At 44.7% G+C, this 24998-nt stretch overlaps 1 long non-coding RNA gene across 1 annotated transcript; it reads right to left on the minus strand.

The window, feature by feature from the left end:
• Positions 1–220: 220 nt before the first annotated feature.
• Positions 221–24429, minus strand: LOC137636683 (uncharacterized). The gene is made up of 3 exons (XR_011043189.1): positions 24348–24429; positions 6019–6229; positions 221–485 (listed from the first exon to the last, which is right to left on the minus strand). It is a non-coding gene; the product is annotated as an uncharacterized lncRNA (long non-coding RNA).
• Between the last annotated feature and the right edge of the window lie 569 nt (positions 24430–24998).

Here is a 24998-nt window from a genome sequence, read left to right on the forward strand (position 1 = left end):
CTCCATATGAAAGGACATCCAAATAATTGAATCTCTCATAAATGAAGTAGTAGCACTATCAATGCATTACTTGGTGTTGTACAGTATCTTTTTGGACACTAGCTGCCCTTTCATTTTAATCTTCACCTATATATGGGTGATGAATGAACTCCCAGGACCCATTGCTTGAGCCTTATATCCAAAATTCTTGTGGTTCCGTAACCAAAATACAAACCACGCTATTTAATATGGGTATTACTTTCGGCGTAGCTGAAATGACGAGCCATTAGAATTTTAACGAGGGTTTACTAGGGTAGGGAGGGGTAGCTAGCTACCCCTCCCCCCCTCACACCTGTGACTAGCTCACTTTGCTTTTGGCTCGGGTGATGAACAAACGTGTCTGCTCCCACCCTCGCTTATTGACAGCCTTGATCTTGTTTTGCTTTTTCTTTTCAGTGTGCTTGGAAGTTGATTTTAGTTTTGAGGCAGATACCAAGGTCTGACATCTGAAAGTATAAACAATATTAGACAAAGGAATTTAAAAAGAAAACAAACTGAATATCAATCTCGCTTCAACCAATTTAAAATCATTAATGAAATACCACCACAAGAGGCTCTGGCACCCTAGCAGTACCAGCTGAACTCGGTTGAGTCCCTTGTCAGGCTGGGAGGAACGTAGAGAGTAGAGGTCCCCTTTTTTGTTTTGTTTCATTTGTTGATGTCGGCTAGCCCCCAAAATTGGGGGAAGTGCCTTGGTATATGTATGTATGTATCACAAGAGGTAGTTATTTAAGCAAGTGTCAAAGTAGTCCTTTCTCTCCTGTTTTGATTGAAATTCTAAAACTTTATTAGGAAATCTTATCTAAAAGTATTTTATAAAGCTTTCTCAATTCCTACTTTTTGCTTTTTATTCAGAATTGATCCAAGCTACCAAAAACTTTTCAAACTCTAATTATTCTTTTTAACCTACTGTAGTTTAATTTATAAAAAAAACTTCTCAGAGTAATTCTAAAAGCAAATAAAACTAGAACTCTGGAAATAACCAATTCACTGAATTATGTAGAAAAATTTTGAGCAGCAGAACTCCCAAGCATGGAATATCTATTGATTAAATTATTGATATTTAGGATAATATAAAAACTAGCAACAGACAGAAATTAAACAATTTTGTCATCCATAGAGGTCCGGAAATAGTAAATATATTGACTAAGGTCATTAATGAAAATGAATAAAAATATATCGACACAATCAAATATTTTTGGAGGCACATTTCAAATTCATTTATGGTGAAGGAAAATCTTATCAACGAACTATAGTCAATTTCTTTTAGCGAGGCAGATTTGCACCGACTCGAAGGAACGCACTTTTAGCTCAGAAAAGTTTCCTGATCGCTGATTGGTTGGACGAGATAATTCTAACCAATCAGTGATCAGGAAACTTTTCCGAGCTAAAAGGGCACCGCTGCGAGTCGGTGCAAATCTGCCTCGCTAAAAGAAATGGACTATAGGACAACTGTAATCTCACTCCTCTTTTACTGAACCCTATTATTATCATTACTTGCTAAGCTACAACCCTAGTTGGATAAGCAAGATGGTAATTTATAAGCCCAAGGGCTCCGATAGGGAAAATAGCCCAGAGCGGAAAAGAAATAAGGAAATAAATAAACTACAAGAGTAGTAATTAACAACTAACATAAAATATTTTAAGAACATTATCAACATCAAAATAAATCTTTCATATATAAACTATGAAAACTTATAAAAAAAGGGGGGGAAGAGAAATAGGATAGAATAGTGTGCCCGAGTGTACCCTTAAGCAAGAGAACTCTAACCTAGGATAGTGGAAGGCCTTGGTATAGAGGCTATGGCACTACTCAAGACTATTTCGGAGTGTACTTCTCCTAAGAGAGCAGCTTACCACGGCTAAAGAGTCTCTTCTACCCTTACCAAGAGGAGAGTAGCCACTGCACAAATACAGTGCAGTAGTTAACCCATTGAGCAAAGAAGAATAGTTTTAAAAAATTTCTAGAAAGCCTAAAGGCTTAATTACTAGTTCTAATTATTACCAAGATTGAATTTAAAATAAAAAACTTTCCAGATTAAAAATTATAAAAATTAGCTACTGAAGAACAGCGACTTTCAGAAGGTCCTCAAAGACATCTGGTGATACAAACAAATCCAAAATACATACATACATATACCAAGGCACTTCCCCAAATTTTAGGGGGTAGCCAACATCAACAAATGAAACAAAACAAAAAGGGGACCTCTACTCTCTACGTTCCTCCCAGCCTAACCAGGGACTCAACCGAGTTCAGCTGGTACTGCTAGGGTGCCACAGCCCACCCTCCCCCGTTATCCACTACAGATGAAGCTTCATAATGCTGAATCCCCTACTGCTGCTACCTCCACGGTCATCTAAGGCACCGGAGGAAGCAGCAGGGCCTACCGGAACTGCGTCACAATCGTTCGCCATTCATTCCTATTTCTAGCACGCTCTCTTGCCTCTCTCACAACTATCCTCAAATCCAAAATGAAATCATAAAATCTCAGTTATTGTATCAAAACCTCATAATGAAGTACTGTAATCAGACAATACAGTAAGCAAGACGACATTTGAAGTATGAAATTTGACTATTTGTTGACCTTTGCTGATGAAAATTGTAGGCACGCAAGTTAACCCTTTTACCCCCAAAAGGACGTACTGGTACGTTTCACAAAACACATCCCTTTACCCCCATGGACGTACCGGTACGTCCTTGCAAAAAAGTGCTTTTTACAATTTTTTTTTTTTCTTTATAATTTTTTTGAGAAATTTCAGGCATTTTCCAAGACCAACCTGACCTCTCTATGACAAAAATTAAGGCTGTTAGAGCAATTTGAAAAATATATACAGTACTGCAAAATGTGCTTGAATAAAAAATAACCAGAGGGGGTTAAGGGATGGAAAGTTCCAAATAGCCTGGGGGTAAAAGGGTTAAGAAGATGGTTGGAAAAGATGAGTAACTGACAGCGAAATCTAAGATTGACCTCTCCCGATGGCCACCTTGCCGAGACAACCTTATTCTGCACATTGGTTGAGTGAACCATCACCTTGCTATCTACAAGCGAGCGGATATTCCAATCTTCTGGTCTCCAAAGCCACATGACCCTGGACAAGTTTGGGAAAGAAATGATGAGGGTGTTTGGAGCCAGTGTGGTCATGCGGGCCAGTACTTCCCCCTGACCTGATAGATACAGTTGAGAAAACTACAGATATGGAACAGTGTGATGAGGACATTGATGAAGGACAGTATAGCCAGGATGGTGATTATGAAGAACATTGCAGCGATTATGATTATATCAAATTATGAACATAGTTTTGGGAGTCATCATGAAGCTTCAATAATAATCAGTTGTGAGTCTGTGCATTATATTAACCCTTTTACCCCCAGGCTCTTTGGAAATTTCCAACCCTTAACCCCCAAGGGGTTATTTTTTTCCCAGCACATTTTGCAGTATATTTTTTTTTAAATTGCTCTAACAGCCTTAATTTTTGTCATAGAGAGGTCAGGTTGGTCTCATTCTCTTGGAAAATGCCTGAATTTTCTCAAAAAATTATCAAAAATATGAAAAAAAAAAATTTTATAGCATTTTTCTGCAAAGACGTACCGGTACGTCCATGGGGGTAAAGGGATGAGTTTTGTGAAACGTACCAGTACGTCCTTTGGGGGTAAAAGGGTTAACTTGTATCACTGGCATCTGCATGTAATATATATTCACATCAATTAGTTATTGGAATGATTGGAAGATAAAGTACCAAAGGAATATTACTTGACTTTATTCCAGGAATCTTTGGAATATGTAAAGTCTTTTTATCATTACAAAAATACTTTTTTGGCATCTGCAAACGACTGTCCTCTTTTCTTATGAGCCCAAAAAGCAGTTTCTCTTGGATTGTAATTCATTCAACCAATACTTACAGATTTTAAAATAATGAATCTGCATCTGTCAAATGTATGAGAAGCTGAAAGAGAATATGCAACTTGCTGCCTTCGATTTCAAAAATATCATTCTGTGGAAGACTTGAAGCAGCTTTAACTAAGGTAAAGTATTAACCCTTTTACCCCCAAAGGACGTACTGGTACGTTTCACAAAACCCATCCCTTTACCCACATGAACGTACCGGTACGTCCTTGCAAAAAAAATGCTATAAAAATTTTTTTTTCATATTTTTGATAATTTTTTGAAAAAATTCAGGCATTTTCCAAGAGAATGAGACCAACCTGACCTCTCTATGACAAAAATTAAGGCTGTTAGAGCAATTTAAAAAAAATATACTGCAAAATGTGCTGGGAAAAAAATAACCCCTAGGGGGTTAAGGGTTGGAAATTTCCAAAGAACCTGGGGGTAAAAGGGTTAAAAATACTGGAGGTTTTCAAAGACAGTAAGACCTCTATTTTCTTTTTTCAATTTTTCTTAGGACGCAAAAGTTATGGGTAGGGATAATAGAAAGCACCTTTTCATATAGAAAGAAATTAATCACAAGTGCAAATTAGGAATTACTAGAAAGGTTATTGCCTGTACAATCACAAGAACTCTTTAAATATTCAACTAGGGTATCCACGACATCAAATCAGAGGCCCAAGGGTAAAAAATTAGCCCATTTTTCATTATCTATAACTAACCGTATTAGTTTCAAGTTTGCAGGGAAGAAACTGTACATATATGGGCTGTTTTTGAAACTACAGGTACCATGAATTATAAAACGTGTATATCATTAGCTGTAAATATACAGTATATGAAAATATTGGAAAAGACATTTTTTTTAATGAGTTTATTGAGAAATTGCAATTTGACACAATGAAAGAGGACAGTCTTTCACATGTGCCAAACAAGTATTCCTTCTCTCTCGTTTTTAATTTAATTATACAAATGTTATTCTTAAAGTTCTATTTCATCTAAAAGAGTTTAGAAAGGCTGACCCAATTCAAATTATCTGCTTTCTATTCAGAATTTATCACTGATAACTTCAACCAAAACAAATTCATTCATAATTACTATAAAAATCTTTATATTTTAAAAAAAAATTCTCCAGCAGATTAAGCCTTTGCGTAAAAGAGAAAATGGCAGCAAGTAAATCGCCAACTCACTCTGGATTATGTATAAACATTTTAAGAAGGATGAACTACCAAACAAAATATCTATTAATGAATACAAATAAAAAGCTTGACAAATATGACACTTTTAATGTTGTTCTTCCACTATTGACCATTCTTTAACAACAATAAAAATGACATATTTGAAAGTAATTTGTATTTTTCTTAACACAAACCTTGAGCTCTTTATATAAATTTGGCCTGCCATCACCTATCCCCTCTAAGTCCTGTTTACAATCAAAAGTGATGAGACATCACTGATGTGTCTGTATGCGTGTGTGTGTGTGTCTGTGTGTGAGAGGGGTAGCCGGCTACCTCCCCTACCCGCCGCTAAGTAGCAGCGGGGGAGTTACCCCTCTCTAACCCTTTTACCCCCAAAGGACGTACTGGTATGTTTCACAAAACTCATCTCTTTACCCCCATGGACGTACCGGTACGTCCTTGCAAAAAAATGCTATACAAATTTTTTTTTTCATATCTTTGATAATTTTTTGAGAAAATTCAGGCATTTTCCAAGAGAATGAGACCAACCTGACCTCTCAATGATAAAAATTAAGGCTGTTAGAGCAATTAAAAACAAATATACTGCAAAATGTGCTGGGGAAAAAATAACCCCTTGGGGGTTAAGGGTTGGAAATTTCCAAAGAGCCTGGGGGTAAAAGGGCTAAACATCTTATGGCTAGTCTTCCAGTTTCGCTGGAAGTATATCCCTAATAAAGAACGAAAGGGTTTGTATATAGTGCTGGAACAATGATGATTTGATCCTACCCGCAACACAATAGCCTATACAGTACAGAAACTCGAAGTAACCTATAAGGTTACTTGTTTTTCTAGCCAATAGCACATTTCCATTTGTGAAAAGAAAACACTTTCCCGATAATCAAAAACTAAAAGCAACTTACTTCTAAAGGATTTCCATCCAGTACAAAGAGATGCGACGTTTTATGAGTTCCTAAGGGAACTTTAAAGAAAGGGTTGGTGAATCACGAGACGCATACTTTTCTTGACAAGTCTTTAAAGTCCACTGGGGCAGCCAGAAAAGATCTGGCTATTTCCATCGCATCGGCGTCATGATTAAAAGCCACGTTCATCTTGGGGTGACAGCAGCCTTACCTGGAATATTGTTCAATTCAAATAAATCATCATAAAAAAAGCCCTTTCCCTAATAGTGTCACTTGAAAAATGCTAAAATTTGATCTAACTTCAGAGAAATTCATTGCTAGGCACCAAGACTTCATTCAAAATTTACATAGTACATAAAATATATAAATAATTCCATTATGTTATAAATTAAACATTAAATATTTGTACGACCTTAGTAACTATTCTTAATAAAACCGACATAGCTTCAGTCGGGATAGAGCTACAGGCTTCAACCTGTACACAGTACTGAACAGCTTTGAGATGCAAATAGAGTTGTCAAAACATAGCTTATGATTTCGTTTATCACACTTCTGTACTTATATTTTCTCATTATGCTATGTATAATACCATTATACCATTATCAGAGAGGAGTATGTACTGTGTTTTTTAATTTCATGAATAAAAGTTTTTTGTAATTTTTAATCATAACTTCTTGTTGCAGAGCTCGCCGCAAGGTCACGTATATCAGCATAACATGTCAAATTTGAAAGTACTTTGTATTTTTCCTAACATCACAAACCTTTAGCTATTTATACGGGGATACAGTGAACCCTCGCTACTTCGCGGTTCGACCATCGCGGATTCACCACTTCGCGGATTTTTTCCATAACCCATATATATACAGTAATATATATATATATATATATATATGTATGCATGTATTTATGTATATATGTAGGTATGTATATGTGTATACATATAAATATATATATATATACACACACACACACACACATATATATATATATATATATATATATATATATATATATATATATATATATATATATATCTATATATCTAAAGTAGGAAGATGTGATGTAGTTCTAAGGGAAAAGTATGGGAAATATGTCTGGGTAATAAGCAAAGCTCTACCTCCAGTTTGTTTCTACATTATCATCAGAGATAAATGTAAACAAAACATTCGTTGCCATTTTTTATCGTGCTTTTTAGCATGTTTAGGAAATGCATGATATAAAATCACCTTTAATATTTGTGCCTTTTTTAGTTTAGGGTACTGTAGTACATGCATTAAGTGTTCTGTACATTAAAGGGTAGTTTGTTAACAGTACTACGTACAAGGGAAGGTTTTAAAAGTCTGAATATACATGTTGAATAAATAGGTAAATATGGTGTCACTACTTCGCGGATTTTCACCTATCGCGGCCGCGACTGGAACCTATCTACCGCGATAAACGAGGGTTCACTGTATTACTTTATGCGAAGCTGAAAGAAAACAAATTTTGAAGTAGGAAAAATCTATTTTTGGGTGAGATAGCCATGTCGTCCTGATGGAAGCTCCTTCCGGCAGCTTCCTACTGCATAATATTTCTGCGAGTGATATTACAAGAGAATTACTGTCAGGTATCACGGGGTTCTAACCCCCGGAACGACTATCCTAAGATATCGTGTGTAATCAGGGACGTATCCGTAGATAACCATAGATATCGTACCCCTAATAGACTTAACCCAGTTTAGGAATCTAAGAAGGATAGGTGAGGAGACTTTAAACGAGGGTTAAGCACCCATCCGCTTATTAGCAGGGTGGGGGGAGTAGTAGCTACCCTGCTCACTCACATACCTGAGCTGTTAACCTACTTTGCTAGGAAGTAGGACTTCAAGAGGGACAGGTACTGGCTGGCAAATTTATATAAATAGCTACAGGTTTGTACTGTTAGGAAAAATACAAATGACTTCCAAATTTGTCATTTGTTCCGTCACTAAATAACAAACCAAAGCTATCTATATGGGATGAGACTTACCCTTGAGAAAGGTGGAAGTCTGTGCCAATTGGCTTTTTGGCTTTGAGCCAGGGTTTTCCCCTTTATGCGTTTTGCACTTAATTGGCGGAAACCCTACACCTCGCTAAACCCGTGCTATGCATGGTCCGCGGCCTACACAAGCTGTGTGCTCGTGACACTAGCAATGTGACAGTCTAGCTAAGAGTTCTTCCGAGCCATAGGTATCTCCAGAGGTCACCAAGACATTACCTAATATCCCATCGTTAGGGTATGGGGACGCAACAAGTATTAAAACAATGCTAGGTTACACTAGGGAAAATGATTTACCTGCAGATAGTTGAGGTCAGCTTTGCAGAGGACCCTGAATGCTGATTCCCCAAGGGAGGGAAAGATGAAGAAAAGAAAGAGCCAGCCATTCTTGAACAATCACCCCAGACTACTCCAGGATAACTTATGCCCTCAACCCTCTGCTACTTGTCCATCAAGGAGCTTGAGGTGTTAAACAACTCGTGCAGCCACCACAGGACCAATGGAAAAAGTTTCCATGTTCCCGTGGGTTACGTTTTGCAGGTAGTGGGTAGTGAAGGTCGTCTGATGCTTCCACATGCCCGCTTCTAGTACCTGCGCCACAGAGTAGTTTCATTTGAATGAAAGGGATGTTGCAATGCCCCTGACGTCATGAGCTCTCGGTCGATATGTTGGAAGAGGATAGGGATTCAGGGCCTTACGAATACAAACACAGATGGTGTTCTTCGTGATCCTTCTCTTGACATTCCTTGTGCTAACGAAGAGTGCTGACACTTGGGGGCCAGCTGCAGGTGTTCTTTTGACGTAATACCTCAAAACTTCTTGCTGGGCATAGTAACAGTTGATCTGTGTCATCGGTTATGGTACGAAGACTCTCAATTTGGAAGAAATCAAATCTAGGATCTGCTACCCCTGGATTTTGAGACTTTGCAATGAAATCAGGAATGAAGCTGAGGATTACCTCTCCCCATTCCTTTGAATGGGCGATGTCTTAAGAAAGACCATGAAGTTCACAAACTCTTATGGCCAAAGCCAAAGCGAGTAGGAACACCCTCTTCAGAGTGAGGTGGCGATCTGTTACCTGACGTAATGGAATGTAGGGGAGACCCTTCAGAGACTGAAGGACCCAAACCACGTTCCAAGGAGGAGTTCTAACTTTCAACTGGGGACAGTAAACTCATAACTTCTATGAGGCGAGAAAGTTCTAACGAAGAAGAAATATCTACAACTTTCAGCTTAAATACTAGACTCAAGGCTGAGTGGTAACCTTATACCGCCAAAACTGAGAGGAGTATTTTCTCCCGAAGGTGTAAAAGGAACTCTGCTATTCCTGGAATAGTAGCATCGACAGGAGAGATACCCCTTCCACGACACCAACCACAGAAGACAGTCCACTTAGCTTGGTAGACCGAAGCTGATGAGTGTCGAAGGTGTCCAGCCATCAGGTTTGCAACTTGTTGAAAAAATCCTCTCAGAGTGAGGAGGTTCTGGATAGTCTCCAGGCGTCAAGTCGTAGCAAAGCTACGGCATTGTGGAAGATGTTCCCATGGGGCTGCTTGAGTAGATCGTGTCGTGGAGGGAGTTCTCTTGGGAGCTTTGTTAGGAGCTGCAGAAGGTCCGGGAGCCATTCTGCGTGATGCTATAGCGGAGCTATGAGGGTTATCGAGAGATTGGTGGATGCTCTGGTCTTGTTGAGAACTCTTCTCATCAGACAAAATGGAGGAAAATGCGTAAACATCGATGTTGTCCCACCATTACTGGAATGCATCTTGCCAGATAGCCTGGGGATTTGGGACCGGGTAGCAGTAAAGCGGGAGCCTGAAATTTGGGGATGTTGCGAACAAGTCCATAGTCGGGGAACCCCACAAAGTCAGGACTTTGTTAGCTGCTACATGATTTAGAGACCACTCGGAGCCTAACACAGTATCTAAGTTGCTCTGATAAGGTTGTCTGCGAGCACATTCCTTTTGCCTGGAATGAAGCATGCTGATAGGGTCACCGAGTTGTCTTCTGCCCATCTCAGAATCTCTAATGCTAGATGGGATAGTAGCTGCAAAAACGTACCGGCTTGTTTGTTGATGTAAGCCACTACCGTGGTGTTGTTGCTCATCAACACCACCGAGTGGCCTGCCAGGAACTGCTGGAACTGTTGGGGGGTTAAGAAGGCTGCCTTCATTTCTAAGAGATTTATGTGCTGGTACTTTTTGGACTCTGACCAAAGGCCTAAGGCTGTGTGGTGCAGCATGTTGGCCTCCCCACCCTTCTTTTGATGCATCTGAGAAGAGCATCAAGTCTTAGGAGAGGACGAGAAGGTTGACACCTCTGCGGAGTCTCATTATGCACTCACCATCTGAGGTCTGTCTGCTCTTCTAGTCCTACAGGAACTCGAATGTCCGGGGAATCGTTGGACTGATTCCAGCTGAACTTTGGCCTCCATTGGAGAGATCAGATACTGAGACAGCCATTGGGAACTAGACAAACCAAGGATGATGGGTGCCCGAGGAGACATAGCCACCTCGTCTGAGGACTGGTCTTGCTACCTTCGTCAGCCTCACTACCCTGTCGTCTAATGGGAAGACTTTCTGTTGATCAGTGTCGATGATTATATCTAAGTATACCAGTCGTTGAAAGGGAAGTAGTGACGACTTCTTGAGATTTTCCATGATTCCCAGATCTTATCAAAACTCATGAAGTTTGTCTCGGAGATGAAGAAGGGTTGCCATCGAGTTTGCTAGAATCAGCCAGTTGTCCAGATATCTGAGGAAATGGAAGCCGATTCTGTGAGCTCAGGATGACACTAGGGCGAATATTCTAGTGAAGACCTGAGGTGCTGTGGAAAGACCGAAGCACAGCACCTTGAACTGGTATTTCTTGTTGTCTAGAAAGATCCTTTGATACTTCCTTGAAGACGGGTGGATTGGGATCTGGAAGTATGCATCCTTTAGGTCCAGTTTACACATGAAGTCCTGTAGTCTTACCGCTTGTCTGACTGTGTCTGCCGTCTCCATGCTGAACGGAGTTTGTTTGACAAAGTTGTTCAGAGCTGAGAGGTCGATAATGCCTTTTTCACAAGAAAGAGTCGACTGAAGAAGCCTGGGGAGTCGTCGAAGACCTCCTGGAGAGCACCCTTCTTCAATAAGGTCTGGACTTAGGCCTGGAGAGCCAGCTCTTTTGCAGATCCCTTCGCATAGAAGCTTGATGGAACTGGATCCTTAGTCAGTGGAGGGAGAGATTGAGTGAATGAGACGCAATACCGAATCCGAATGAATCACGGAGACTGTCCAGGGTTTGACCTTGAGCTGTAGTCACCTTTGCCAGCGGCAATGCAGGCAACCACCACCGGTGAATAAGTGGGAGGATGGCCCATCCTAGTGGGTGCAGTCTCCGCCACCTTCTCTAGAACTCTTACCTCCACATGAGGACTTGGAACTCTTTCACTCTTTGGCTGGGAAAGGCTTCTACACCTTGTTGCCGTTGTAGCTGCTATCCTATTCGTTTATTCGTTAGCGGTTTTAGCTGTTGCTCTTGTTTCTTCTACAGAGGAAGTGGTCTATAGGACGAGATGTTCGAGCCCTATGGAGGAGGGCGTCCTGGTTGGACTTTCTTCACCTCTCTGAAGCCCGGTCAACGTTTTCCAGCCTGAGCAGAGGAACCATTCACAGTAGAGTTTCTCAGTCTCGTTACTTCATTCTGGGGGAGCTGATGGCGGAATCTTTTTTTTTATTGAGTCCCTTCGCCAAGGATCGTACTTGCCCAAAAGTTCACAACTTGGTGGGAAAGGAACTCAATGGTTCAATTTCCTGATAATAGAAAGGTCTACATCACCTTCCTCGAGGTCTTGCACCTGTCCTCGGTCCTTATGAGGTGTCCCACTGATTCTAACCAGAAGTCCAGCCACGAAGTAGCATGCATGGCGTACTTCGTTACTTTCTCATGGTTAAGAATCTTCAATGCCGAGAACGAGACTTGAAGTCCTGATAGTCTCTCGAGGGAGATCCCTCTGGTAAGGGCCTCTATGGAGTGATCGAGAGGCAGGGGAGGAAGAGGCTCGTTGGAGACCTCGTGATACTTCCTCTGCTGCACAAAAGGAGGCGGAAGATGTTTAAAGGAGGAGCAAGTGATCTGTGAGAACGCCTTCCAACAGGCACTGCTGAGGGGCCACCGCTGAATCAAATAACCCATTAATGAACCTCATGCAGGCCAAGACCTGCTAGAAGGCGTACTCCAACTCCTCCTGCTCTGCCTACGATAGCTTTATACTAGCAGGTCTTGGGAGATGGTCGTCATCGTCGTTAAGTCATCCACCCACTAGATCTCCTCTCGAGGTGAGTTGACGTCGCCCCTCGAACAATGATGACGACCCTGCAGAGTTTGGAGAAGATCATTTGGATCCTTCCTGCAAAGGTCTTGAAGTCCTTGCCAAAGACTAGAGGACAGTCTTGGCACTCTTCGACTCCTTACGGGGCAGAAAGAATTCCTCCAGGAGTGAAGGTCTTGCATGCTCTTCCCTATGTCCATCATTTGCTGAGGGAGCGACGTCCTCCAGTAAAGGTCTGGATACCGGTAGCTGCTCCAAGGGAACCACCTTGATAAGGGGGGGGCAGGAAGACCCAGTCAAAGAATCCTCTCTGAGAGAGGGAGAATCTTGGTTCAGGAGATGCTGGGGGGGTGCCTACCCGCCGAGGAGTGGCGATAACGATGTTCATCCTCGGCTTCGATGTTCGTACATGAGTTAGTTTGATCCGAGAGGAATACTGCGGCTCAGCAACTACTCACTTCCATTTTAGAAGAGAGATGGAAGATGATGAGGGCACCTGAGGAGAGGGGTACGTAGACTTACGTCTAGAGTCAGCCGGAGATGAAGACGGCTTCTCCAAAGGAATCCTTGGCATACTGGTGGACTGTAGAGGTGAGACACCTTCCACAAATGCCTGGTGAACTGCTTTGACCAGGGCATTGAACCAAGGTTCCTTGCCCACTGAGGAGCTGGCCGACAGATCCCCTGAGAGGATCGATGCTGAAGGTCTCTGAAAAGATGGAATCGGGTTCCTACCTGGATCGACTGATGACTGGAGAGGCAAGCGGTGCGAAGAGGCGGACGGCTGCTACCTTGATGGTTCCCACTTAAGGGTGAATGAACAGGGCAGCTTACCCGACTAGGCTCCTTACAGGCTGGTTCCTTCTGAAGGAGAGGTTGTCGGAAGTGGTCCTTCCAGGAGTGATGTCCTGGACACTTTGGCTGGGGAGCTGTGTTCTTGAGTCGACCTGTAAGAAACAGAAGACTTACGGTCTAGAGTTGGAGAACGGCGATCTAAGCCTGATGACTGTCATTTGTGAGCTGGTGAATGAGAGGGAAAACTCCTACAAGGAGCTGGCGAATGGCGGGTTGGCGAGTGCCGATGACTTGATGAGTGATGAGAAGCTCAAAGAGGAGAGTGTCAGGAAAATTGCTTTTAATCTGGAGATCTCCTACAGCCTGGCGAATGGCGAACGGCTGGTGAACGACCAGCCACAGGAGAACTAAGAACAGCTGGCGAATGACGAGCAGCTGGGGAATGCCGAGAAGCTAAGGAACAACGAGCAGCTGGAGAACGACGAGAAACTGCCGAAAGTCTAGTAGTTGGTGATCGGTGAGTTACAGCCGAACGATAAGCTGCTGGTGAACGTCAACAAGGCAGGGAATGATGAGTCGTGGACGAGTGACAAGTAGCTGTAGAACTACGATCAGCTGATGAACAGTGGACTGCAAGTGATCGACAAGTGGTCGGAAAGCCTGAAGAATCTATGGCAGCTGACAAACCACAAACTATTGTCAAGTGACGAGAAGTTGAAGGGTGCCTATGGACAAACAAATACTTAGGGGCTGGCAAACGGCGAGTCCAATATAACAGATGAGGGTTGGGAACTAGAAGGCTGTCGGCGACTCTGATGTTATTCATCACGAGGTGAAGAGTGACGATCTCTGGAAGGGGTCTGCGGTTGAGGTGACGAGTGACGAGGAGTGGGCGAGCGTCAAGGACGACCACGCACTCTGGGAGCTCGTTGAGGGCAGCGAAGATCTTCCAAAAGGGAGGAATGCTAAGCAGGAACAGGAAGATGTTTAGAAGACATTTGGATCTGGGACTCTAGGGGGGGGATCTCACTCTAGGCGAGAGCGATGCCCACCCACAAGAGGGACCTGCCTTGAACTTTGCTCTACCCCAGATGGAAGAGTTGGCTCAGCAAGGAGGGAGGGAGGAGTCTTTGTCAACGGCGGCAGCAGCGGAAGAAGAGGCAGGGTGGGAATCGTCAGCGGACACGGCAGACAAAACCTCAGGGTTTCATAGGCCTACACTCAGAAACAACAAGGGATCCACCTCTGAGAAAGTGTGATCGTTTCTGCTTCGCACCGAGTTGAAGTTCAAAAAACACGTTTATCTTCGGGAGCCGGTCAAATCCAGAGATGACCACACCTGGAAAACATCAGAAAAAGAGTACTGCAAGTCTCACTTAGGGAGAGGGGTGGGGCGGGGCCGCTTCACTAGGGGAAGCAGCACTATTCCTCGAGACCTGAGGTTGACCTGGAGTTAATTGGCGTACGTTTTTCTGCGATTGTTTCCCGGCGTAAACCGAATGAACAGGAGCTTTAGGAAGAGGTTGGGGGATCAGAGAAGTCTTAGATTTCTCAAACTTCGAGGAAGACCCTGAAGGTGAAGAATCCCTTTTGGACTTCTTATTATGCCAGGTCCCATACTTCTCCCACTGGGAGGCAGACCACTCTTGGCATTCAAGGTAGGTGTTGTCCTGGTCACCACGCCGCCCACAGCAGGCAGGACATAGCAGATGCTTATGACATAAACATCCCACAGGAGCAGCCATCAGGTCCCGGACAAGTCCACATGTGGACGGCCAAGGAGAGAGCGCACACACACTGAAAAGAAAGAGAAGAAAGCAATTAGTCAGTAATGGCAAGTCAATAAATGTGAGGGGGAAGAGGGGCAACGTATGTTCTCCACTCGAGCCAAAAACAAAGTGGGTTCACAGCCCCGGTGTGTGAGTGAGCGGGCTAGCTAGTAACCCTCCACCCACCCTCGCTAACTAGTGGGTGGGTGGTTAACGCTCGCATTCAGCTTCAATGAAAGTAATATCCCCTATGAAAAGCGTTGGTTTGTATTTAGTGACAGAACAAATGTAAATTGGTTTGCAAATATTAGGAAGACCTCAGGGGTAACATCTATGTATACAAAAATAAAAAGAATGGACACTACCTAACCTAACGTAAATTACAACACCGAGCACAGCTTGACAAAGGCCTGCTTCCATCTCCATGGCTCACCTACTTAACCTGGCCTTGAAGGTATGGTTTCTGAATGAATTAAGTAAAATATTAGTCTATAATATAACCAATTTTTAAAGTACAGTAAATTATATTTACCATAACTATACAAACCTGAGTCCTTCAATAAGAGAATGTATAATTTAAGTAAAATTTTAACTACTGCACATCATTCCATAAACTACTGGCTTTTGGCTTTCCCTGGGGACTCCTTATTTGAGTCCCTGCACCTCGCTAGAACCTTGCTACACAAGGTCTGCGGCCTACGCAAGCTGTGTGTGAAGGTATGAAGTGTGACTCATCCTAGAAAGTTGTTCTGAAGTTCTTTAGATGGAAACTTGTAGACTAGGACTTTCCCAATACCACCTCGTCAGGGTATGGGGACATGACAGTATTAATATTAATACTAGGAACACAAGGGAGCATGGTTTACCTGCAGTGGTTTGAGGTCAGCTATGCAGAAAACCCCGGATGCTGCTTTCCCCAAGAGAGGGGATGATGAAGAAAAGAATAAGGGCCAGTCAAAACTTTTCATTCATGCAGACTAAAACCGGGTAACATTGCCCTCAACCTTCTGCTAATTGTCCAATAAGGAGCTTGAGGTTTTAAACCATCTGTTGTGCAGCCACCACAGGACCGATAGAGAACGTATCGAGTCTCCTGTGGGTCATGTCTTGCACGTAGTGGGATGTGAATGTTGCTTGACGTTTCCACACCCCAGCTTGAAGAACCTGCGTCACTGAAAAATTCTTCTTGAAGGCTAGGGACGTAGCTACGCCCGACATCGTGTGCTTTAGGGCGACGTGACGGAGGAGGGTCTGGATGCAGTGCCAGGTCAAGGACCCTGCGAATCCATGCAGAGATGGTGTTCTTGGTGACCCTCCTCTTAGTCCTTCCTGTGCTGACAAATAGTGCTGACATACGAGGACGGGCTGCAGCTGTTCTCTTGAGGTACAGCATCAAGCTCCTTACTGAGCAAAGTAAGAGATGGTCTGGGTCATCCGTTACAGTAAGGAGACTAGAAATCCGGAAGGAGTCGAATCGAGGATCCGCTACTCCCGGGTTCTGAGTCTTAGCAATAAACTCAGGGACGAAGCTGAACGTTACCTCTCCCCATCCCCTTGAATGGGCGATGTCATACGAGAGACCATGAAGTTCGCTCACTCTCTTGGCCGAGGCCAAAGCTAGCAGGAACACCGTCTTCCAAGTTAGGTGGCAATCTGATGCCTGGCGTAATGGTTCATAGGGAGGTCTCTTAAGAGACCTGAGAACTCGAACCACGTTCCATGGAGGAGGTCTCACTTCCAACTGAGGGCAGGTAAGTTCATAACTCCGTATGAGTGGGGAAAGTTCCAGCGAGGAAGAAATGTCTATTCCTTTGAGCCTGAAGGCTAGACTTAAGGCTGAGCGATAGCCTTTCACCGCCGAGACTGAAAGGCGCATTTCTTCCCGCAAATACACGAAGAACTCCGCTATTGTTGGAATAGTGGCATCGAGCGGAGAGATACCCCTTCCACGACACCAACCAAAGAAGACTTTCCACTTTGCCTGGTAGACAGATGCGGATGATTTTCGCAGATGTCCAGACATCCTAATCGCAACTTGCTGCGAAAATCCTCTCTCAGCGAGGAGATGCTGGATAGTCTCCAGGCGTGAAGTCGTAGCGAAGATACGGCTTTGTGGAAGATGTTGGCATGTGGTTGTCTGAGTAGATCGTGTCGTGGAGGGAGTTCTCTCGGAAGTTCCGTTAGGAGTTGCAGAAGGTCCGGAAACCATTCCGTGTGATGCCATAGCAGAGCTATGAGGGTCATTGAAAGATTGACCAATATTCTGGTCTCGTTGAGCACCCTCCTCATCAGACAGAACGGGGGAAAGGCGTACACGTCGATGTTGTCCCACCGTTGTTGGAAGGCCTCTTGCCAGAGAGCCTTGGGATCCGGGACTAGGGAGCAGTATAGTGGAAGCTTGAAGTTCAACGCTGTCGCGAACAGATCCACAGTCGAGGAACCCCACAAAGTCAGGAGTTGCAGAAGGTCCGGAAACCATTCCGTGTGATGGCTACTAGATGATCCAAAGACCACTCGGTACTCACTATTTGAGACGCTCTGCTCGAATTGTCGACGAGCACATTCCTCTTGCCTGGAATGTAACGTGCCGATAGTGAAATCGAGTGGACTTCAGTCCATCTCAATATCTCTACTGCAAGATGGGATAGCTGCTCTGAAAAGGTACCTCCTTGCTTGTTGATGTAAGCCACTACTGTGGTGTTGTAGCTCATCACCAACACAGTGTGACCCGCCAGGTATTGTTGGAACTGCTGAAGGGCCAAGAAAATGGCCTTCATCTCTAAAAGATTTATATGGAGGCACTTTTCTGATTTTGACCTCAGGCCTGAGGTCCTGTGATGTAGAACGTGGGTTCCCCACCCTTTCTTTGAGGCGTCCGAAAACAGCATCAAATCCGGGGGGAGGATGAGAAGATCCACTCCTCTTCATAGGTTCTCGTCTGTCACCCACCACTGGAGGTACGTCCGTTCCGCAGGTCCCATAGGGATCATGATGTCCGGGGAATCGCAACCTTGATTCCATCGAGACTTGAGTCGCCACTGGAGGGATCTCATTCTGAGGCGACCGTTGGGAACTAGACAAGCCAAAGATGAGAGGTGACCGAGGAGACATAACCACGATTGGGCTGGAAGCTCTTCTCATCTGAGAAAAGGGCTAGCGACCTTCCTCAGCCTTGCTATCCTGTCGTCTGATGGGAAGGCTTTGTGGAGATTGGTGTCTATAGCCATGCCTAGATATACCAGTCTTTGAGTGGGAAGCAGAGAGGACTTCTCGAGATTTACCATGATCCCCAGATCCTGGCAAAGTCCCAGAAGTTTGTCTCGGTGTTGAAGAAGGGATGACTCCGAGTCTGCTAGGATCAGCCAGTCGTCCAGATAACGGAGGAGACGGATGCCAATCCTGTGTGCCCAAGATGATACTAGGGTGAACACTCTGGTGAAGACTTGTGGTGCTGTGGAAAGACCGAAGCACAGCACCTTGAACTGGTTTATTCTGTTGTCTAGGCTGAATCTTAAGTACTTCCTTGAAGATGGATGGACTGGGATCTGGAAGTACGCTTCCTTTAGGTCCACTGTGCACATGAAGTCTCGCGGTCTTACTGCTAGTCTGACCGTGTCTGCCGTCTCCATGCTGAACAGAGTTTGTTTGACAAATTTGTTCAGAGCTGAGAGTTCGATGACTGGCCTCCAGATGCCTTCTTTACAAGAAAGAGTCGACTGAAGAAGCCTGGGGATCCGTCAAGGACCTCTTGGAGAGCGCCCTTCTTCAACAGGGTCTGGACTTCTGCCCGAAGGGCTTGCCCCCTTGCCGATCCTATGGCAAGGGAGTTCAAGGACACTGGATTCGTCGTCAGGGGAGGTGGAGATGTTATAAACGGGACGCAATATCCTAGACTGATCACGGAGATTGATCAGGAATCGGCCACGAGTTGCTTCCACCTGTTTGCGAACTTTGTAGGCATCCCCCTACTGGTGGAAATGCAGGGGGACTGCCTATCCTAGCGTTTGCGGGCTCAGCTGCTCCCTCTAGGACTTTTGCCTCCCCTGGAGGACTTTATGCCTTTCCTTTCTTTCACAGGAAAGGGCTTATACATCATCGTCTTCGCTGTAATTGTCGTCGTAGTGGTCTTGGCTGGACGGGACTGCTGTGGTGCTGGAGCCTTATAGGGCTTAGATGTTAAAGCCCCATGGAGGAGGGAGTCTTGATGTGACTTCCTCCACCTCTCAGCAGCATGTTCCACATCCTTAGGCTCGAATAGAACAGACCCCTCCATGGAGGAAAGTCTGAGCTCTTGATCTCGGCGCTAGGGACCTTCTGGTGGAATCTCTCAGCTACTGCATCCCGACGTTTCAGGATGGTATTTTCCCACAAGTTCAAGACTTGGTGGGCCAGAAACTCGATCGTGCGAGTACCTGAGAGGAGGAAGGTTTCCATAGCTTTACTGGTACGTTCCTTGGAGAAATCTTCAGAACTTATCAGGATACCTAAGGTCTCCAACCAGATATCGAGCCACAAAGTGGCTTGCATAGCAACTTCACGACCTTCTCCTGGTTGAGGATCTCGGCTACCGAGAACGAGACCTGCCGGTTGGAGAGTCTCTCAAGAGGGACTCCCCTGGCTATCTCTTCCAGCGAGTGGTGAAGTGGGAGAGCTAAACAAGGCTTGGTGGTACTGGAACGGTTGGAGGAGGACATCTCGGAGAGCTGCTGGGCGATCTTGTACCTGGTACCCTTTACCCCTTGAGACCAGGGCAGGGCTGCACTGGTCTTAGAGGGCTTCTGAGTACCAAAGACGCGGTCTAGGACCGTGTCTTTGCTCTCTCAAGGAGGGATCTCTGGGTTGGAAAACCAGTTGAGAGCCCTCATTAGAGTCAGATCCTGCCAAAACGCGTGTACTGACTCCTGCTGGTCTCCTCCTGTTGTAGGACTTGCAGCGAAGTCTCCTCCTATCCCACAAAGACTCTTCTTGGGGAGAATCGTGGACATTCCTTGAATGGCTGGCTGAATCCATCCATGCCCTAGTGGAGGACTTAGGCAATGTTTTGGAGTCTTTGGATTCCTTCCTGGGAAGGATGTAAGATGCCAACATTGATGAGGGTGGCATGTTCCTTCTAATCCCGGACTGTGTGGAACTCTCGGCGTGAAGAGAGGCTTCCTCCATTGGTGCAATGGGGGAAAATCTCTCTTCGCGTGATCCCCTTGGTGACGGGAGATCTTCGTCTGAAAGGGAAGGAGAGTCAGTCCGAGGAATAGGAGGAACTTGCCTTGAAGGTCAGCGTGGAGTCAGTTTCGCTCTCGGGGAAGTGACCGCATCCAGATCTCTTTTCCTCTTCAGAGGGGTAGAGAAACCCACGGTTCCGTGTCCTAGATCAGAGAGGACAGGCTTGAAACCCTGAGTTACGGCTCTGATCAGGGCACTGAACCAGGGCTGTTGGCCGACAGACGCACTGTCAGACATATCCCCCGAAGGGAAAGGGACTGAGGGATCCCTGGGAGGAGTCACTGGAATAGGTGGGTTTGCCTTTGGTAGCTTTGGGATCCTGAAACTCCTCTGGAAGTTTCCCTTCTCCCACAATGCGCGGTGGTATGCGCTTGCGGGGAGGGAAATGAGGCGATGGAGACCTTGCCGGACGTTGTTCCTTGTGATGCGCAGGCTCGCGCGTGGGGGAATATTGACGCTCGCATGAGGGAGAATAATGGTGCTCGTGGGAGGGAGGAAATTGAAGCTCGCGTGCGGGAAACTGATGGCGCGCAGGAGAATCACGATGAACGTGCGGGAGAGTGTTGGCGCGCATCTGTCAAAGCCTCAGGGCGCGCGCGCAGGAGAATGTCCCTTAGCACGCAGTAGATTCCTGATGGGCGCGCATCCATGGGAGATGGATGGCGCGTGCGCGTATCTTTGTGAGTGCTCGCTGGAGAAGGCTGGCGCGTGGGTGAGGGCAGCATAGCTGTCTCATCTAAAAACTTGCTTGCAGGAGAAAGTTGGCGCAGGTTTTACCTGGCGCGTAGGATGGCACGCAATATGGAACTCATGAGAGCGTGATGTAGGGCGCGCATATGAGAGTTGGCTCGCAGGTGGGCGCTGGCGCAAAGGAGATCGTTGGTGCGTAGGCGCAGGGCACCTGAGCGCAATGGGCGCAGGGCACGCAGGAGATCGTTGGCGCATATGCGCGCGCATGGTGGAGCTCTACTCTTGTTGGCGCAAATGCACTTTTAGGATGATGCCCTGTGTTAATGCGAGCAGGATGAGCAGCGCGTTTGTAGTGATGGAGCCTGACGAGCTACTGATGAGCGCTGGTCACGTGGGCGCGTGGACTGTTGGCGCGCAAGAGCGAGTTCAGGTGGAGCCTTGTTAGGCCAATGCAGGAATGGCGACGGCAGGTCTGTCAGGTGGAAGGTCGACGTGTCCTTTAAAAGGACGACCTTCCACCGAAGGAGATTGCGAACGATCTGCAGAAAGGTCCAGGACCAATGCAGGTGCAGTGATGGAAGATCGGTCTAGAGGCTCTTCTGCGGGGGACTGCATAGAAGACGTTGAACCAAAGAGGTGCCTCCTCATCGCAGGTGAAGGAAGGGCTCTATGGCGAAGAGGAAGGCGAGCCTTCCGACAGATGTGCCCTCTGGGGGCCGTTGGATCAGCAAGCTGACCTTCAGCAGTCTTCCGAAGAGGCGTCTCTGTAAGTGAACTTCCCCGAGGGAAAGAAACACTAGCAGGAGAGACTGACGATGAACTTAGTTTCCCCCTCGTAGGATGGTCAGGAACGGGGGAAACTAAGTCGTCAGCTACCGTAGAGTCTGGAGTGGAAGAGGAGATGGGTGAAACCGCACGGGATACCTCTGACACCACACGTCGACAAGAGACAGGGGATCAACTTCTGACGGTGACGACGATTGCTTGACAGCAGCACCCAGGCGGATATAATCAAGCAAAACCTCCTTGGAGGGCAAACCCGTAAGCCCCAAGGAGGACCAAAGCTGAAAAAGGGAAGTTAGTGACATGTCCTGCTCTGGGGGGAGAGGTGGAGCTGCTTCGCTAGGGGAAGCAACGTCATCTCTCGAGACCCGAGGTTGGTTAGAAATAATTCGATCTATGCTCGAAAGAGACCGACCGAGTGGGAGCTTCGGAAGAGGTTTGGGCAACGGAAGAAAACGCCTTGGGTTTTTCTTCCTTCAAAGCAACCTTCAAAGGAGAAATATCCCGCCGTCGCGAAAACCTCTCCCGCTGGGAGGCAGACCACTCCCTACACTTGTTGATATTATCACATATTGGCCCCTAAAAGAAGGACGAAGGGCGTGAGGATCAGTCTCGACCGCCGACATGAACGTTCCACAGGGGCGGTCGGGAAAACCAGGGCAGGTGCGCATGGTCGCAGAGGCCAACTTCACGTACACAGTAACTAGAAAAAGAAAGAACAAAAAGCATTAATGGCTGCCAATATGACGGCAAGGATGAGAGCGGACACGTCCGACCACCATCCGAGCCAAGAGCAAAGTGAGCTTAAGCAAAGGTGTGTGAGGGGGGGGGAACAAGCTACCCTCCCCTACCCCCGCTAACTAGCTGTGTGGGTAGTAAACCTTCGTTAAAAATTAATGGCTCTTCATTTCAGCTACGCCGAAAGTAATACCCCTATCAAATAGCGTGGTTTGTATTCCAGTTACGGAACAAACTAATTTTTTATATATACAACCAAAGGTTAGGGTAGGCAACATCTAGTTAAGATGTTTAGGAGGATTAAGCCAGTGTCAATCAGCCCACCCAAACAAACCTTTCTTTTCCATGCACTTGTAGGCTTGCTTTTGTTGGCCGTGTGTTTTTCAAACTTTTTAACCCACCCGCGACCCAAGATTGACCTGAGCGAGGTCGGCCTTTCCAGCGCTAACCTCCAAGATGGACAGACGCATATCCTATACTGTAGTTTTTCTTTGAGCGATGTGGTTGAATTTATTACTCATATCGGTCAGCTTGATACTTTGAGGACGATCGTGTATAATAGGAGATGCAGGAACCACAATTGCCGTAAAAAATGCACATAAAGGTAATCCCAAGTAATATTTAGAGTGCTGCCCACCGTTTTATTGTGTAGGAGAGAGATTTATTTGTGATTCACTTTAACATAATGTAAGGATTTATTTTTTATTCCGTTTTAGTTTCTGACCTGGAGGGAGTCTGGGGCTTGCCCCCGGCTAGGGGTTATGCCCTGGGAACTATTAGGTTAGGTTAGGTGGCTTTGTGAGGTTCTATAACCTTTTACAAATCTGGCTAGGGGTTGTGACCTGGAACTACTAGGTTAGGTTAGGTGGCTTTTTACAAATCTGGCTAGGGGTTGCGACCTAGGAAGGGGATCCGGGGGCTTGCACCGCCTAGGGGTTGTAACAAGGGTTAAATAATCACGTTTAGTCCTATTTAACCACACCCAAACCCCAAGGTTCCCACCTGTGTCCGTCGAGTGTTCTTAGTACAGTATGTAGAACGCTGGGACAAACGAGTGAAATTTCAGTTATTTGACATCGTATGAAATGCCAAGCACAAAATTAGGGTTTTTTTAGGGATTTTTTCGGTGTTCCAACACGTTTCTTGTTGGCTATTCTCACGTTTCCGACATTCATGCGCAAAGTGGTCCTAGTATGTAGATTGTTGAGACAAGCCTTCACAAAACTAGTGAATTCATTGATATCTCATTCGGTTATAATTCCAGTGAGGTGTATGTATGATAGCGGCCACCTGTATGTATTATTATGTCTGACTTAGAATACAGCAGTGTAAGGGGGGTTCGCAGGGGGCGTCAGCATCCCCCCCCCCTTCATTAGGTAAGTAGGTAAGGACAGGGGTTGTAAGTTAGGTTAGGGGTGAAAGTTTAGTTAGTTGATGTAAATTCTTATTCCACATGGGAGGAACTGGCCGCTGATATACAAAGGCTTCATATGGTTATAATTCCAGTGAATAAACAGCCAATTTCTGACATATTTTACTCTATTTTCTAGTTATCCCAAACCTCTCCCAACAAACTACAAAAGCAACAAAGTTTTATCTATCCACCATAGGTGGGCTAGGGTCTAGCCTACAACCCAGTCAAAAGTGGGGCTAAAATGGAACAAAACACGACATGTTTCCGTAATAAAACAGTTATTTCAAATATTGGATTAAATTTACCAATTGAAAAAGTTTTGAAATCGCAGGCAGCGCCCATAACCTACGATTTTACCGGCCAAACAGTGCCGAAATAAAGGCCAAAAATGCTGGTTTTATTTAAGATATGAATGAAAATAGTGAAAATAATCAATAATATAAGAAATAAATTCAATTAGATACATAAATATGGTACGTGACATCTAGTCAAAAACACCCCCAAATGATACGCCGTCAAAATCCTGCTTTATCGGTTAAATAACGTATTTCACGGCTAAATAACGTCAAAATAAACCATATTCAACACTTACTGTCTTCTGTTTCTTGCAATCTGAACTCGACATCTTTCTCTACACTTCAAATTATGAAAACAATTATGATTTGACGACAGAACTTGGGACTCTCTTTCGAGAGAGAGGACTATAGACGACTGAATCTTCATATATAAATGATCAAAAATGTCAATTTGAAGGTTGTTTAATCCCTTAAAGCGATACTTATGATCCATAATACTTCAAGATTCAGTCGTCTATACATGTAAACAAAAGTGCCAGTTGATTCTTCTTCTTCATACTTCTTCAACGACGTCATTACCAGTTGCTAGGATAAATATATCCCTTTTAAATTATGTAAATACATTCGTGGGATGTTGTTTAGGATAAATATATACCTGTTAAATTATCTAAATACATTCGTGTGATGTTTAGGATAAATATATACCTGTTAAATTATGTAAATACATTTGTGTGATGTTGTTTAGGATAAATATATCCATGATTCGAGTGATGGTGTTTAGGATAAATATATACCTGTTAAATTATGTAAATACATTCGTGTGATGTTTAGGATAAATATATCCCTGTTAAATTATGTAAATACATTCGTGTTATGTTGTTTAGGATGAATATATACCTGTTAAATTATGTAAATACATCCGTGTGATGTTTAGGATAAATATATAC

The sequence above is a fragment of the Palaemon carinicauda genome, unplaced genomic scaffold (genome assembly GCF_036898095.1).
Source record: "Palaemon carinicauda isolate YSFRI2023 unplaced genomic scaffold, ASM3689809v2 scaffold354, whole genome shotgun sequence".
Classification (NCBI taxonomy): Eukaryota; Metazoa; Arthropoda; class Malacostraca; order Decapoda; family Palaemonidae; genus Palaemon; species Palaemon carinicauda.